We start from the raw sequence: 17,976 nt of genomic DNA on the forward strand, positions 1-17,976 counted from the left end.
CATCCGAAGGGCCCGAAGATGGAAATTTACATAGTGAGTCTTCTCCGTGCAAGTGCGACTCAAATGCCCCGGAGAACGAAACAGCTGACGAAAGCAGTGACCTGAGTAACTTGGGCCCAAGACCTTCAAATACCATTCTGATATATAACACTAATCTAGGACTAATTTTATATTTATGTTTCGACATGACAACCGAGCTTGCCGAGCACTTTTTGCTATTTCTTGATATTGAAATTTTGACATAATTCACCAGAAAAGAGTAATTCGTGGAAATTTAACAGTAAATTCGAAAATAACTTCACCACTGCTGACGAGGACGAAGACATGTTCACTACAAGGACAACCTTTCCCTTTCCGCCCCTAACTAGCCTCTACTTCACTGCTAATGAGATCACAGTAAGTCTTCAGAGAACTAAATTCCATGCAGCGAATGGCCCAGATAACATGCTGACCAGAATTCCCCACCGCTGTACAGATGCACTGGCACCTTCTCTTTGTGCAATATTTAACATTTCAATGAACAGTGGGACTGTGTCAGATGAATGGAAGAAAGCAAACGTTGTTCCTGTGTTCAAAACCGGTGACAGGGAAAATGTAGACAACTATCACCCACTCTCTATTCATCGTTGGCTATAACTCGATCTGAGTATATATAACTTCCTGCTGCATACATTGAGCAGTTCAACTTAGTTTATGGATGTGTTTGCGATGACTAAACAGAGCAATCCTGGCATAAAACATACGCCCGCACAAATCACAGTGGATGTTAGTTACTTTACGTCGCACCGACACAGATAGGTCTTATGGCGACAATGGGATAGGAAAGGTCTAGGAGTGGGAAGGAAGTGGCTGTGGCCTTAATTAAGGTACAGCCCCAGCATTTGCCTGGTGTGAAAATGGGAAACCACGGAAAACCATTTTCAAGGCTGCCCAGTGGGGTTCGAACCCACCATCTCCCGGATGCAAGCTCACAGCTGTGCACTCCTAATTTCAAGGCCAACTCGCCCGGTACTGGATGGATGCAGGAGGGCAGGGTTGTAATTGACGGAGTTTTCTTGCTTGTTGCTTGGCTTCTTGATGTCTGCGGCATTCTCTTTCGAACAAGTTGACAGCGGTGCATGTAGTCCAGTCTCTATTACATTTGGTTTACGTAAATGCATGGAACACCTAATTGTTAAACATGTGCTGGATTTTCTGAATGAGAGAAACCTGTTGAATAACAACCAATATGGATTCCTCCCTCGAAAATCCTGTACTACACTTTTAACAACAGTAACTGATGAGTGGCAACATTCCCTGGACCAGTCTAATATCTCCCCAGTGGACTGTGTAACTCTCGACTGGAGTAAGGCCCTTTGTTGTTAAAACTTAACAAGTATGGCATTCAAGGCAAACTGTTGGAATGGTTTTGATCATTTCTGGTAGGTCGGACGCAGTGGGTTGTGTTCAGTGGGGCCAGGTCAGACCAAACTTTTTCACCTCCGGTGTGATTCAAGGTAGTGTGATAGGTCTGCTTCTGTACACTATCTTTACGCTGGATATGCCAGGTTGTGTATCATCTACTATGGCACAGTACCCTGATGACACCATCGTTTACAGATTAATTTGCAATGAGAATGACGTAAATAGGTTACAGCCAGATCTTGAAAATGTGGGTCTGTGGTGCAAAATAAATGGAATGTCTATATATGCATAGAAATGTAAATATATCCATTTAACTAGAGGAGGATCACCATTACAACATCAAATTTCACTGTGTGGTAAAAACCTGATGCTTTGCACCTTAATAAAATTGCTTGGCATTCATATTTACACCAATTTAAAATGGTCAAGCATGTTGAGGAAATAAGGTGCAAAGCATACAGTGTCTTGGGATTCATCCGAAGATCTCTACTGGGGGCCACAAAGAAAGCAGTTCAGGCCTATCTGACATTAGTACAGCAAATACTATTGTATGGGCTTCCTTCCTGGCATCCTTCTACAGTGGAAAACATGATGAAACTAGAGGAAGTTCAACGCCGAGCAGAACGACTAATTACTGATCGCGGTCATTTGAATACAATCAGGTCACTGACCCCCATGACAGCCCTCTGTAAACAAACAGATATTGTTTTTCTGAGAAAATTCCTCACAGGTAACATTCACATAAACCCTTTTAACCACTTACAGCTGAACTACCGTTCCGCTAAAAGAGATCAACATGTGTCCATTTTCCCTCCATTTGTAAGAACAGCATCATATCAAAGTGGCTACTTTTTTTGTTCTGCTTGGCTGTGGAATGAACTCTTACCAGAGACAAAAGAACTACCTGCAGAAAAGTTTTATAAAGAGGTAAAAAGAATGTGTGTGTGTGTATATATATAATGAAACCTTCTGTACATAATATAATTTTCTACTGTGTTAATGTTCAGTATGCATGGTAGGACGGATTAAATTTTGTTATACCGAGTGAGTGAGACTGTATGTGGTTGTGAAGGAGCTGGTCTAGCTGAAGTATATGTGGGGATTCAAGAGAGAGGGGGAGAGAGAGAGAGAGAGAGAGTCGAATCACTGGAATGTTGAACAGATCTTGTGAATATTATATAAATACAGGGTCTTTCTTTATGTGGCAGGGACTTTCTTGCTTGACCTTGGCCGCCAGTGAGGGTTCAGTTGCTGCCTACCGCGCATGCGTATGTATGGCAGAATATCATTATCATGCATTTTACTCACCATTGTTACAGTTTATGCTGAAAATGTTCCCCATGCGCTGCCAAACATAATCGGCATCTCCTAATGAAGTTTTCGGTTACTCTACCACGTTCTTCAGCACTGATGGATGCAATTGCAGCTCTTATATTGTCATTAAGTTTAGTGTGTGAGGGTTGTTCTCATAAACCACATTTTTAACATTCCCCACAAATAAAAATCACATGCCGTTAAATCTGGGCTACGAGGGGCCACAGATTTTTACTTATAATCCTTGTACCAAACACGCTTCAGTAAGGAGATAACGACCTTTACGTCTATTTTCATTGTTTACTGAACCTGTACGTTTGAATCTCTTGGCCAGTTGTTTTATTGTCCAACTGATAGGAATGGGTCTCCCTGGAAATTTCGCACGAAACTTTTGTCTTGTCCTAGAGCACGATTTTCTGCACTTAATGTAAGTATTGTGCAGATATACACATTCACATAACAAATATATCACATACATTACAGCACTATACACAATCACAATAAAACACTATACAATACGACATAGAGTGCGCAGTAGCTTCATTGAACACCCTACTATCTCGGAGCTCAGCTCTCAGCAACTGCAGAAGTCCCAGAAACCGTGCGCGCCAACGACCGATAGCGGCCTGTCATCAGCGGCCCAGGTCGAGCTAGAAAGTCCCTGCCAAGCATAAATAAAGACTCTGTATATGCCTATGAAAAGACGGTAACTCTATTTAAGCACATTATATAGAATAGAATTGTATATTTTAATATTGTAATGTTAAAAGGAGATGGAGGCACATTCGTGTATGTGGGGCTATGCTCTTTCTCCATTCACCATCCTTGAATTGTATTTACCATTTGTAGAAAATATTATTAATAATAACAACAACAATAATAATAATAATAATAATAAATGGAAACAACATACAACACTTCCACTAGAAGATGTAGAATCAAAGACTGATCATCTCCGACACTATCTGATACAAGGGATTTAACTGGCGTAAAATTTGTGGAATGACTCTTATGCTTTTTTTGCACAAACATGCTGACGTAAATTTCTTTTATAATATCCTACAGACCTCTGCGATGGAGATCATCCAGTATTCAAGGTAAGTAATTAATATTATGCACATATACATGTTTATAGCTACTGTTGGATAATTCTGGATGAGTTTTAATTTGCCATATTTTCAGTCCATGTACAGACATAAAACGCTTCCACCCGTGTAGGGTTAAGACCTTAAAAATATATATATATTTTTTTGCAATTTGCTTTACGTAGCACCGACACAGATAGGTCTTATGGCAATGATGGGATAGGAAAGGGTATGTTCAGTTTACAATCTAAAATCCAACTTTCAAGGCTTCTTAGAAAATAGAGGGGTTTTTTCCTCACACCAACACAGATAAGACTTATGCGACGATGGGATAGGAAACGGCTAGAAGTGGGAAGGAAGCGGTTGTGGCCTTAATTAGGGTACAGCCCCAGCATTTACCTTGTGTGAAAATGGGTATCTCTCGGTTGCAAGCTCACAGATGCACGGTCCTAACCACATGGCCAACACACCTGGTGAAAATAGATTCAACAGGTCTGTTGATTTCACAATTACAGTCTCTGTGAATGTTTATTTAGTTACTTGTTTATTGTCAGTCCCTGTTTATTTTATTTTTGTAAAAGTTCCATAGGGGAGCGGAGATTCTAACCCCCAGTAACCATCTCCCCCCTCCGCTATGCCCCTGCAATGCACTGAAAATAACCTTCACCATACCCATGACAACAGTTGAAAGTGATTGTTTGTTTTTCGAGTCTAAAAAGGATTTAACATTTTCTGGGAAACACTATGAAAACAGCAAGACTTCATACACTTCACACAAACAATAAATTATCAGGTATAGATATTATAATTATATGCATGTTAATTACATTGTAATATTATTTATTTATTTATTTTATTTTAGTTCTGCTCTTGACAGCATTTTCTTCATATACATGAAAACAGTCCGAATTATGTTGCTCTCTTTTATTCAGTGTTCTTTATGTCTGACTCGTTGGCTAAACGGTCAGCGTACTGGCCTTCAGTTCAGAGGGTCCCGGGTTCGATTCCCGGCCAGGTCGGGGATTTTAACCTTCATTGGTTAATTCCAATGGCTCGGGGGCTGGATGTTTGTGCTGTCCCCAACATCCCTGCAACTCACACACCACACATAACACTATCCTCCACCACAATAACATGCAGTTACCTACACATGGCAGATGCCGCCCACCCTCATCGAAGGGTCTGCCTTACAAGGGCTGCACTCAGCTAGAAATAGCCACACGAAATTAAAAATTAGTGCTCTTTATTTACCACCAAATACAATACACATAGTTTATTCAGTGTATTGACTATTTTCTATAGAACGTACTGTATTCTGTGCATTGCAATTCACTTTTCTGTGCATTCTTAACAGTGTTATAAAGTTAAATGATCCAGGGAATCATAATAATAACAACAACTATCATAATAATAATAATAATAATAATAATAATAATATCCGGCTGTGTACTTCAGACAGTAGAGCGCTGGCCTTTTTAACTCTAGTTAGCGGATTCGATCCTGGCTCAGTCCGGTGATATATGAAGGTGCTCAAATACGTCAGCCTCATGTCGGTAAATTTACTGGCATGTGAGATAACTCCTCCAGGACAAAATTCCGGCACTTTGGCGTCTCCAAAATCTGTAAGCATTCATTGGTGGCTCGTGGGGTACATATTAATTTATTTAATTAGTTCTGCTCTCATCTGTATGACCCGCTCAATTCATATCTTACGAGCTGCCACTGACACAAGGACATGACAGTAAAGCAAGTAAGATTCTAACATAAAATAACTACAGTACACTACAGTACTACACATGCATATCCCAATTTTTAAAAAATGGGAACAACAGAATATCTAACTGAAACAGTAGCCTCCACTTCTAGTTTAAACTAAATATGCAATCAGAAGTGTCGTGAAGTTAATAGCTGAAATATCGAAAGGATTACACATTAATAAAGCACGCAAGGTTCCTACTATCTGATAACTACCGGTACACTATAATACTGTCCAACTCGGCTGAACAGTCAGCGCACCGGTCTTCGGTTCAGAGGGTCCCGGGTTCGAATCCCGGTCGGGTCGGGGATTTTAACCTTAATTGGTTAATTCCAATGGTCCGGGGGCTGGGCGTATGTGTTGTCTTCATCATCATCATTGCATCCTCATCACGACACGCAGATCGCCTACGGGCGTCAAATAGAAAGACCTGCACCTGGCGAACCGAACCCTTCCTGGGATATCCCGGCACTAAAAGCCATACGACATTTCATTTCATTTTCACTATAATACTAACAGTGGCAGTGATAAGAATCCTGCAGACCCCGTGGGGCGGGCCCATGGCTTGCCTGTTTCTTAATTCAATACCTGAAGAGTGATTTTACGTATTGATAAAGCACAACACAGTACCGGTAATATTTATATTACAGAGGGTTATTCCAAATGTAGGCAGTTGTAGTGCAGAGCCTCTCTGATCAATAGAAGTACAGTAATTATTTCTGAAAGAATGTGGGTTTCCCAACCTGTTCCAATATACCATCCCTTGCTGCCACTCACAACAATCAACAAGGCTATTGAAGTAATTAGCCAGTTATGAGATGTGATAACAAAGATACCTTCCTTATCCAAATTTTAAATATTGAAGTCTCGAGCCTGTTTATAACACTCGGCAGTCAATGTAGGTACTGTAAGTAGGTGGGCCTACGACTGACGGTTGAGTTGTAAATGGTACCAGTAAATTATTTGGTCTTAAGAACGAGATATTGTGAGGGGAATCGCGTTTTAGTTACAATAATATTGGAATGTGCATTTCTGTGGGTGTTTTTTTCTCTGTCGTACCATATACCCCCCCCTCGGCACTTAACACCCTTGAAAGGGCCTTGGCCTGCCCAGCGACAGCTGCTCAGCCTGAAGGCCTGCAGATTATGAGGAGTTGTGTGGTCAGCACGACGTAACCTCTCGACCGTTATTCTGGGCTTTCGAGATCGGGGCCGCCATCTCACCGTCAGATAGCTCCTCAATTCTAATCACGTAGGCTGAGTGGACCTCGAACCAGCCCTCAGGAGAATCGAACCCGGGGCCTCCGGGCAAGAGGCAAGCACGCTACCCCTACACCACGGGGCCGGCTCGTACCATATTATTTTAATTCCTTCGGATGTGAAAACTAAATTGTGTAACTTATTATTATTATTATTATTATTACCGTCGTTCATTGCTGTTCATTGTAATAATATACAACCTTGTACTACAAAATAAACTTGCAACTTTCCTTTATCAAGAAACGAGGAGCTCCTTTTTAATTACCGGTATTGCGGAGGGGAGGGCGAGCTTCTTAACGCCGCTACTGAATACTAAACTGCACTTAGTGATTCATAGTGATTCAAATTGATTACCGGTACTACGTCCGACTCGTTGGCTGAATGGTCAGCGTACTGGCCTTCGGTTCAGAGGGTCCCGGGTTCGATTCCCGGCCGGGTCGGGGATTTTAACCTTAATTGGTTAATTCCAATGGCCCGGGGGCTGGGTGTTTGTGCTGTCCCCAACATCCCTGCAACTCACACACCACACATAACACTATCCTCCACCACAATAACACGCAGTTACCTACACATGGCAGATGCCGCCCACCCTCATCGAAGGGTCTGCCTTACAAGGGCTGCACTCGGCTAGAAATAGCCACACGAAATTATTACCGGTACTACGAACTACACTGTGGTTGCAGATACACACGAAGATCAGACGAGAAGTTAAAAAAAAAAAAAAAATTGTGATTGATATTTACTCACATGTAGGCCTAGCCTAATCTATATTTCTTCTCAGGACCGAACTCTCTGGAATTCAACACTGTTTTAGCTAAGATTCACACCAAACGTACACCAAAGAGAATACGTACACTAACTGGCTTCGCAAAAAATGCTGAAATGATTACGTAGCAACGTTCAAGGTCTCGCCTAGAGATGACAGTACGGAAACCAGCGAGTAGCGATAAACGATAAGATAAACGCAGCTGCAGCGCAAGCACGGCAATCGATGGGAGAGGGACAACGAGCAAGCTTGGGGAATTCCCGCATACCGGTATTGCAGAGATGAGAACTGGCATTTAAAAACAACAAGGAAACTTAATGTTAGTTTTGTAATGTTAACCTTTACGAAATCCGTGTAACAATGCATAATGACAGTTATATAGGCATACATACCTTAATGATACTGGCGTTGTTGTGACTGGTCAGTGAGAATGGCAGGCAAGAGCAGGTCACGTGCCTTTTGATATCACCAGCCGTTGTCAGAAGGTTAGACTTGACACCACTGTAGCTAATGCTGATGCGTCATACATCAACATCACCGCTGGAGCGCAAGGAGAGGGGCAGAAAACTACGGAATAAATATTAGACAAACACATGTTTAGTAAAAATAGAGAGAAAACCGTTGTTACTGTTTCATTTTTTTACAAAACGGAAAGATTATTTGCCCAATATAAACGTGTTTAGCGAAATAAAGAAAAATGCATAGGTTTATATTCGCAGTGACGACGATTGGAATTAGAATCGGGCGGAGAGGGGGTAGGAAATATATAGACAACAAAAAGTAACATTGGGTCTGATGGATATAGTGAGAAGAGGGAGGGGAGTAGACAACAAAATTGAAAAGAATAGCTATGTTATGCTCTCCGAGCGAATTGCGACAGAGAAATAAAGGTTGACAATTTACCAACTTAAATGCGGATTTCTTTTTTTAAGTTTTTGATTCAATACTATACAATAAAACTTTCACCAAAGGAACAATTACACATCCATTACAATTAAATAGGAGCACGGTGTGATTACGGTGGCGCTGACTTCGACGGGGCAAAGCGTCTTCTGCGCTCCCCTCCCCAATGATCTTAAAGTGCAGAGTAGCATCCCCCGCCCCCCCACACACACACACTCAAAAATAATTCTCATCCTACTGACACACCGGAAAAGAATGAACTGAAAGAGAATGCATTAAAGCGTAAGCCTAAAACAATCAAGTCAACTGTTTTACAGAAGAAATCAAGCAAGCGAAGATTGTTTGAGGAAATGGGCACAGATTCAGATTCTTCAGATGACAATTTTGAAATCTCTTCCGGTTCTTCAGTTATGGATGATGAAGAAACATTTTCAGGTTTTGAAGAACTTAATAGGTACCCAGTTGTAGGAGATTACGTTTTGGTTGAATTTCAAGGAAAAACATCTTTATCATACTACATTGGAGAGGTTTTGAAAGAGAGAGATACAGATCATTCTTTAGAAGGTTTAAAAACACAGACAAATTTATACATCCAGGGACTCCAGATGTTGCATCAGTCGACGAAACAGACATTAGAATGATCCTACCTAAACCAAAATTGTTTGGAAAAACCAAAAGGCAAAACTTTTATTTAAGTTTTGAGATTAAGTTTGGCAACCTGAATGTAAAGTAGGTTGTCTCGCTGTGGACCATACACTGTCTCATTGTGGACCACCGTGGGGTACAGTGAGTCAACTTCTGATGGCTGAGATTTTAATTTTTTATTAATTTTTTGTTAGCAAATCAGAAGTAATTATGTTTCTTGTATGTGAATAAGAGTTAATCACATCATCTCATGTAAATTTTCAAAGGGTTTTGTGAAAAATAAATATTCTAAAAATTATCAAAAAAGTGTCTCATTGTGGACCACCCTCCCTTATATTTTCTTCAATATAATCTACGAGTAAAATGTGTTCTGTGATCGTAGTATTTTTATGCTGTGTGCCTTTCGATTTATAGCCAGGTCTGAGGTGATTTTTTCACGGTATCTGCCGAGTGAATCGGTCACGCGGTTAGAGATGTGTAGCTTTAAGCTTTGTATTCAGTGTAATAATAAACATAATCTTTATACTGTAGAGTTCTAGTAGCATTATGTGATGTCATTGCAACGCACCTATACCGAGCGAATTGGCCACGCGGTTAGAGATGTGTAGCTGTAAGCTATGCAATTCGAGTAATAATAAACATATTTTATAATGTAAAGTTCTAGTAGCATTATGTGTTAGTGTCATTCCGACACACCTATACCGAACGAATTGACTATGCCTTACATTTAAAGTACCATACTAATCATATTTTTATACTGTAAAGTTCTAGTAGCATTATGTGTTAATGGCATTTCAACACACCTACACCGAGCGAATTGGCCACGCGGATAGGGACTTTTTGAAAAATAGTTTAACAACACACTTCTATTCCTCTTCCTTCTTCCTTTTATGTTTTATATAAACCTAGCTTTGCAATTAGAGTTATAATAAACATATTTTTATACTATGAAGTTCTAGTAGAATTATGTGTTAATACCATTCCAACACACGTATACCGAGCGAATTGGCCACGCGGATAGGGACTTTTTGAAAAATAGTTTAACAACACAATTCTATTCCTCTTCCTTTTTCCTTTTATGTTTTATATCAACCTAGATTATGATTATGTTATAAAAACCGTGCTACTCATAAAATCCGACACCACCTCCTTATCGAGCCCTCTACATTCATCCTCCGCTCCCTTCTCTTCTTTCATCTGTTGAAAATTCAAAAGATAAATAGAAAAAAGGTAAGCAAAAATAAATGCACATGTCTTAACAGGAGGTGAAGAGGACAAGAGGACATCTCTACACCATGTTCACCAGATTAATGACATAACAATAACGTAAGTATACCAGGCAGTAGCGTAGCCAGGATTTCAGTTTGGGGGGGGCCCATTCATCCAGAATTTTATTTTGATAGGTGTCCAAACTTCCATAGTTTAGGTGGTGTAGAATACCGAAAAAGGAAATGAGTGTCCTTGGATCCAAGTAAGAGTGGTGGATTCGTGCGGATTCCGGAAGCTAATAGTAATTTCCTTCTTCTTCTTCCCCACTTTTCCCACATCTGTGGGGTCGCGGGTGCGAAATGTGTCGCACATGTGGATTTAGCCCTGTTTTACGGCCGGATGTCCTTCCCGACGCCAACCCTATATAGAGGGATATAATCAGTGTTGTGTGTTTATTTGGTGGTTGGTAATGTAGTATGATGTCTGAATATGAATATGTTGGGACAAACACCCAGTCCCAGCCAGAAGAATTATTCAGACGCGATTAAAATCCCCGTCCCAGCCAGGAATCGAACCCGGAACCGTCTGAACCGAAGGCCTCAACACTGATCATTCAGCCAATGAGTCGGACTCCGGAAGCTAATATTAATGCACATTAATATTAATGCACATTATATATAAAATGCTCAATAAAAGAACTTTCGTTAAAACTCCTGGGGTGTCTGGACTCCTTGGACGACAACCCCCCGGTCCCCCAGCTATCTCTGTTACTCCCATCCCAACATAACTGCAGCATTTCATATATTCCGCGTAGAAGTGAAATGAATGCAAGAATAAACACTTTGAGTAAGGATGCAATATTCTGGTTTAGAACAAATACGGTAATGTTATAATAATAATGGTCATGTGATAAGCAATAAAGAAGTGACATTTTATACAAATAATGTGGTAAAGATACACACACAAATACACACGCGTCGAATACAGGTTTCTCGTCCTTCTTGTCCATGGCTAGATGATGAAGGCAAGAGAATGATGGCCCACCGTGACTCGTTATTTCGACATTATAAACAAACCCTAGATGACACAGACTTCGAATCTAACCGCATCTTAAGAAATCGCACAAAGCAGTTAATCAGAAATTTAAAAAATGCATATATTTTCGGATTTTAGCTAACAACTTAAATTCTAATCGCGCATGGGACCAACTTAGAGCTCTGGGAATAGGAAAACATCAACAGAGACAGACAACTCCTGACATTCCACTTGACGAACTGAACGATTACTTTAGTAAAATATACTAAATATTCAACCTACCCAAATTAACTGCACCGACTCACCGCCCACCCCTCCAGCCAATCCGCCATTCACATTTCACAGTGTCACAGAAAATCAGGTTAAAAGGCTTTGTACTCGATTAAATCAAAGACTACAGGTGTATATGATATTCCTATTACTTTTATACAGAACATTATGGCTGCTATCTCGCCTATACTGACGCACATACTGAACTACTGTTTACTAAACGGAACTTTCCCTACTGTATGGAAAACAGCCAATATTATATCGGTACCTAAGAGTTTAGATCCACAATCACCCTCTGACTATCGTCATATGTCCGTCCGTACTCCCTGCGCTTTCTAAAGACTTTGAACGTTTAGTATACGAGGAAGTTCTGGAATACCTAAATAAAAATGCTCTTTTGGACCCTTTGCAATCTGGATTTGAGAAGGGTCACAGTACCGCGACAGCACTTTTGAAGGTTACCGAAGACATTAGAAACGCTATGGACAAACGACTGCTCACTATACGTATCCTTCTTGACTTCAGTAGCGCCTTTGACACTGTACTAATTCCGACTATGGTACAGAAAATGGAACTGCTAAATTTCGACCTGGCTGCACTTAAGGTTTTTAGTTCTTATTTGAGTAACCGTCAACAGCGTGTAACAGTAAACGACAAGGCCTCTAAATGGAAAATGAAACTTAGTGTTGCCCCACCGGGCAGGATTCTACGGCCCCTAAGTTTCTGTATTTATATCAATGACATACCATCTGTGACAGGAAATAAGACACATGACCTCTGTGCTGACGATCTGTAAATAGGCTATATCGACACTGCAAGACAAGATATTAACAGGGACCTCCGACGACTCAGTGTATATGCACAACGAAGCTCTCTTATACTAAACTGCAAAAAAACTCAGACAATTATAATTGGATCACGAAAATTACTGAGCTTCTCAAACAATGTCGCAATCCCGCCTATCCTACTGAATGGTAACATTATTCCCTACAGTAAAACGGTTAAAAATCTCGGCGTAATGATGAATGTAACAGTTGATTGGTCTGATCAAACGAAAAAAATACGTAAAAAGATTTTTGGAGTTATTCACCCTCTTAAACGACAGAGGAATGTATTTCCATTTGAGCTACAGGCCAAACTAATACAGACACTCATTCTCCCTATTCTTGATTATTGTGACGTTGTTTTAGTTGACATGACGAGAGAAGAAATACTTAAACAACGAGCACTGAATTCCTGCCTGCGATTTATTTACAATATCGGGTACGATGTTCATATCACCCCATACTATCAGGCTGTCTCATGGCTGATGTCTGATAAACGTCGGCAGGTACACACTTTAACGATGGTGACCAGAGTGGTAGCTGGAAGTCAGCCAATGTATATTTCTTCTAAATTCATCTTTTTATCATCATTTCACAACATTAATACACGTTCTAGATCCATTCTTTCTATTCCACTGCACCGCACAAATACAATTATTAGATCATTTGTGTTGACTGTCGCCAGATTGTGGAATTCCCTGCCAGTTCAGGTCAGAGAAACTAGCTTTTTTTAAATCACGATTTAAGGTCACCTGCCGAGACTACCTGCTGAGGACAGCTGACTGAATGGTTGAAGTATGAATGTGTGCGTTCCTGAGGATTAGCCATGTTTAAGAGTTTTTAATATTAATTAGTTCTAATATTAATTTAGTACGTAATTTATTTAAATTTATTTTAAATTCTATTAATTTATGTAGTTTTAACTATTTTAAGAATCTCAGTATTTTATTTAAGATTTTGATTAGTTAAGTGTACTAGAGGGCCTGGAGCCCTAACTTCGCCACTGTACTGAAGGCACTAATAAATAAATAAATAAATAAATAAATAATGTAAAGGGTATGGGTATAGATATTTTGTTAGCTGGTAAAGAAAAATACACGTTACAACAATTGCTATGTAGGGTTTACCTTGTCCTGTTAGTTTCCAACGCGGTTAGGGCCACGCAGCTGTGAGCTTGCATCCGGGAGATAGTGGATTCGAACCCCACTGTGGGCAGCCCTGAAAATGTTTTCCCGTGGTTTCCCATTTTCACACCAAGGAAATGCTGGGGCCGTACCTTAATTATGGCCACGGGCGCTTCCTTCCCACTCCTAAGCATTTCCTATCCCGACGTCGCCATAAGACCTATCTGTGTCGGTGTGACGTAAAGTAAATTATTAATTACTTTTCCACGCAAGTCTGGGATACAGAATATAGTAGTATAAAGTTAGACCTTCGTGACGCTAATATTCGTATCTGTAATTTTTATTAACGTGCCAGAAATCAACGACACTGATCTGTTGCCATTTCAACACCGTTTTAAGGGTTACCGATCCAATCCGGGATTTGAATCTGCAAACTCAGACTCAGAAGGACAGCGACTCAACCAACTGAGCCACATGAAAAGGAGGCGTTTGTGATTATTGTTATAAATAGATGCAGCTAGTATTTTTACAAATGTTTTATGAGGAGCATTTATTAAGGCGTACGTTTTTTTACTCTCCTAAACGCACGAGGCCGGCAGAAGAACTAGCTGGAAGCTAAGGAGCCTTGCAGGGGTGTCGCTTCCTTCTATGTTCACTTTTCCAAATCAAACTCCATGACGTAACAGCCCCGAAGCGCCATCGCCTACCAAGCGACGGCTGTTCAGCCCGGAGGCCTGCAGATTACGAGGTGTTGTGTGGTCAGCACGACGAATCCTCTCCGCTGTTATTCCTGGCTTTCTAGACCGGGGCCGCCATCTCACCGTCAGATAGCTCCTCAATTATAAACACGTGGGCTGAGTGTACCTCGAACCATCCCTCAGATCCAGGTAAAAGTCCCTGACCTGGCCGGGAATAGAACCCGGAGCCTCCGGTAAGAGGCAGGCACGCTACCCGTACACTGTGGGGCCGGCTGGTACTTTTAGGTCTCCTTATTTTCGAATTTGACTTAAGACATCCTGCATTCGATTCCCGGCACTGACAGAGTTAAGAAAGGCATGGGATGGGGAGGATACAGCCTTGTTTTTGGGTGCAGTAGAGTTTTCCTTGAGTCTCTCGTAATCGAAATATATACGGCCTGGAAGGTAGTCACCTTCACGGGGTGTAGTACCAAAGTGGTTCCTTTTTTTTAAGAAGATTCTACTTCCTCACAAACGAAGAACGATGTTATCAATTTTACGAACAGTTTCAATAATGCAGCCGGTTTATGTTAAGAGTACAAAAGCTATGATTGCACATGGTAACAATCAAAACCAACAATATCTACTGAAGATCCGTCACCGCACTCGGTAGGACCGGCTTTCTTTTCATATTCACCGGGCGAGTTGGCCTTGCAGTTAGGGGCGCTCAGCTGTGTGCTTGCATCCGGGAGATAGTGGGTTCAAACACCCCTGTCGGCAGCCCTAAATATGGTTTTCTGTGGTTTCCCATTTTCACACCAGGCAAATGCTGGGGCTGTGCCTTAATTAAGGCCACGGCCGCTTCTTCCCACTCTCAGCCCTTTCCTTTCCCATCGTCGCCATTGACGATCTACGGTGCGACGTAAAGCAAATTCTAATTAAAGAATAAAAAATATTTTCACAACCCCTTCCAAGGAAAAGTTGTATCCACACTACTGGCCTGGACTTATACCCCACCCACTGAAATTATTTTTTGGGTACGCCACTGCATCCACTCACCATTTAAGGTACAAGGTAAGTCCGAAGAATGGTTGGATACTCAAAGTACACCACCATAAATAATGCGGTTCTGGCTCAAAAGTATAAAGAAAGGTAAGGGACGGAATCTAGTGTTTTAAGTAAAATCCGTATCAATAGAACGTGACTACCCATTTTAAAAATGTTTCATGCATCGACTGCGATTCAAGCCTGGGCCGTCCTGATGAGAAGATAGAAGCATTGGAACTGAGTTATCACGCCCGCCAATTACAAAGTATTTACCCGCACTTTTGATGGTTTCATTTGAGGTTCCAATCAGTCCCCGGGCATTTGACAAAATATATAAGCCTACCTATCGAACTTAGGCACGCATCCGCGATTGTCTTGGCACTGTAAGAATTTAAAAAAAAACTTTTTCATAACTTACCGAGGATGCACATAGTGTTGGCTTTTCAGTGCCAAAACGGTCCCTCTTCAAAAAATGTTACTTATATGGCACAAAATGAGGAACTAACGTGCAGATCACAATCCTGTCACAGTCTTCCCATCGCTGCAACTCAAACACAGCACATCTCTCAACCACGGTGCAACCCGAGGATCCCTAGGACATTGTTGTTTCCTGGAACCGATCTGCAAAAGCTGACACGATGTTATAAGCTTGCAGCTGTTTCTGGACGTGGCCCCCGTTATCTCGGTGGTCACGTTCCGGCCCCCTACCGAGTAATCCCCTGCTAATTGGCCCTTTCTTCATGTCTTGACATTTGTCAATACACGGTTTCATTCCCAATACTGAGGCCTCTACAGGGAAATATCCTCGCGCATCACAATCCTAAGTGTCTTCCTTTCATTCAAGCAGTACAAATATAGAGAATTATGTATGTCCCTATTGAGCCCTACTAATAGATTCTTGTCGCTACGTTAATTTAACATTTCGGCGTACGTTTTTAAGTTGTTCGTACCGTACGTAAAACAACGGCTAATCCTCGCTCTAGTTTCAGGAAATATTTTGGGGGGGGCCCGGCCCCCATGCCCCCCCCCTGGCTACGCCAGTGATACCAGGTATAAATTCCAAAAAACAAGAGCACGTAGTCTTGAGTTGACAACTCTGTTGAACAAGAGCACGTCGTCTGAGTAAAGGTAGACACTTCGCCTGTAAGGTTAGCCTTCCTCTCTTTCTTCAAACAACACACCTGTCAAAAGCATGTGGAATTATGTTAAGATAACAGGTATGAGGTTAGGATCGTTCACTTATTTCTTCAAAATTCACGCCTCACACCTGTCAAAAGCACATGGAGTCAGGTTCCCTCCAAGATGGTGTCGGGGAAGGGGGAATGTTGAGAGGGGCAGCTAGCCTTAAAACTATGGCCCCTAGGCCCCTCCAAGATAGTAACGAGAAGGGGCATGACGAAAAGAGCAGCAAGGAGGAGGAGGGATGAGCTGACCTCCGTGACGTCACGCTGTCGGATACAGAAACTGTGAGGAGGAGGATGGAGACATAAAATTAAGGTCTTTAGGCCCCTCCAAGATAGTGTCGGAAGGGCATCTTGCCATAAAACTACGATCCTGTGAGGTTATGCCTCTCCTAGGTGGTGTCGAGAAGGGGATCTGGCAAGATGGCGTTGGGAAGAGCGTCTAGCCGTAAACCAGGTTAGGCCCCTCCAGTCGACATAGCTAAGTCCCTGTCAAGATAACAGTTGTAAGGTTAGAGTCGTTTATTTTTCAAAATTCCAAGCATGCGGCTAAGTTCCGTCAAGATGTCAGCCGTGAGCTTAGGGTTCGTTTCAAATTTCCGCGCCTGTTCATAGTTAATACCTGTCAAGGTACAGCAGTAAGGTTAGATTCAAATTCTGTGCTTCACAACTGTCAGAAGCACGTGGTTAGGACCTGTTATGATGGCAGCAGTGAGTTTAGCTACGTTCAAAATTCCACGCCTGCACTTGGCAAAGTCCCGTCAAGATAGCAGCAGTGAGGTTAGGGATCGTTCAATATTCCGCGCCACATAAAAGCTCGTGGCTAAGTCCCGCCAAGGTGACAGCAGTAAGGATAGAGTCGTTCTCTTTTTCAATATGCAACGCCACATACCTGTTAAAGGCACGTGATGTGTGGCTAAGCCCCGTCAAGATGCGCGCGCATCGACATTCGAAAAAATTCAAGATTAGCTTATACCTTCTTTTACCAGAGTGCGCTGCGAATCGTTGGCTGAACGGTCAGCGTACTGGCCTTCGGTTCAGAGGGTCCCGGGTTCGTTTCCCGGCCGGGTCGGGGATTTTAACCTTAATTGGTTAATTCCAATGGTACGGGGGCTGGGTGTATGTGTTGTCTTCATCATCATTTCATCCTCATCACGACGCGCAGGTCACCAACGGGTGTCAAATAGAAAGACCTGCACCTGGCGAGCCGAACCCGTCCTGGGATACCCCGGCACTAAAAGCCATACGACATTTCATTTCATACCAGAGTGCGCAACTATCGTCAGTCGATGTGCACACATCTCACCTCTAGGGAGAGAGAGAGAGAGAGAGCACATCTCTCACTCACCCATCCCCCTATTTCTGGCAAGGGGAGCAGGGAAAAGTGGACTACCTCTCTACCCTCTCCACCGAATTCAACAAAGGAAAAAAGTCTGAGGTTAGCCTTGCACTCTTGCCCGCCTCAGCAGCAGCCGTC

General features: G+C 41.9%; 1 protein-coding gene across 1 annotated transcript in view; it reads right to left on the minus strand.

The window, feature by feature from the left end:
- The window catches only part of LOC136866329 (putative mediator of RNA polymerase II transcription subunit 29), a 254,830-nt gene extending 246,740 nt beyond the window's left edge, over window positions 1-8,090 (minus strand). Inside the window, exon 1 of the mRNA XM_068226696.1 lies at window positions 7,977-8,090. The gene's annotated coding sequence lies outside the window, so the exon portion shown is untranslated. The remainder of the gene's footprint in view (window positions 1-7,976) is intronic.
- Between the last annotated feature and the right edge of the window lie 9,886 nt (window positions 8,091-17,976).

The sequence above is a fragment of the Anabrus simplex genome, chromosome 3 (genome assembly GCF_040414725.1).
Source record: "Anabrus simplex isolate iqAnaSimp1 chromosome 3, ASM4041472v1, whole genome shotgun sequence".
NCBI lineage: Eukaryota > Metazoa > Arthropoda > Insecta > Orthoptera > Tettigoniidae > Anabrus > Anabrus simplex.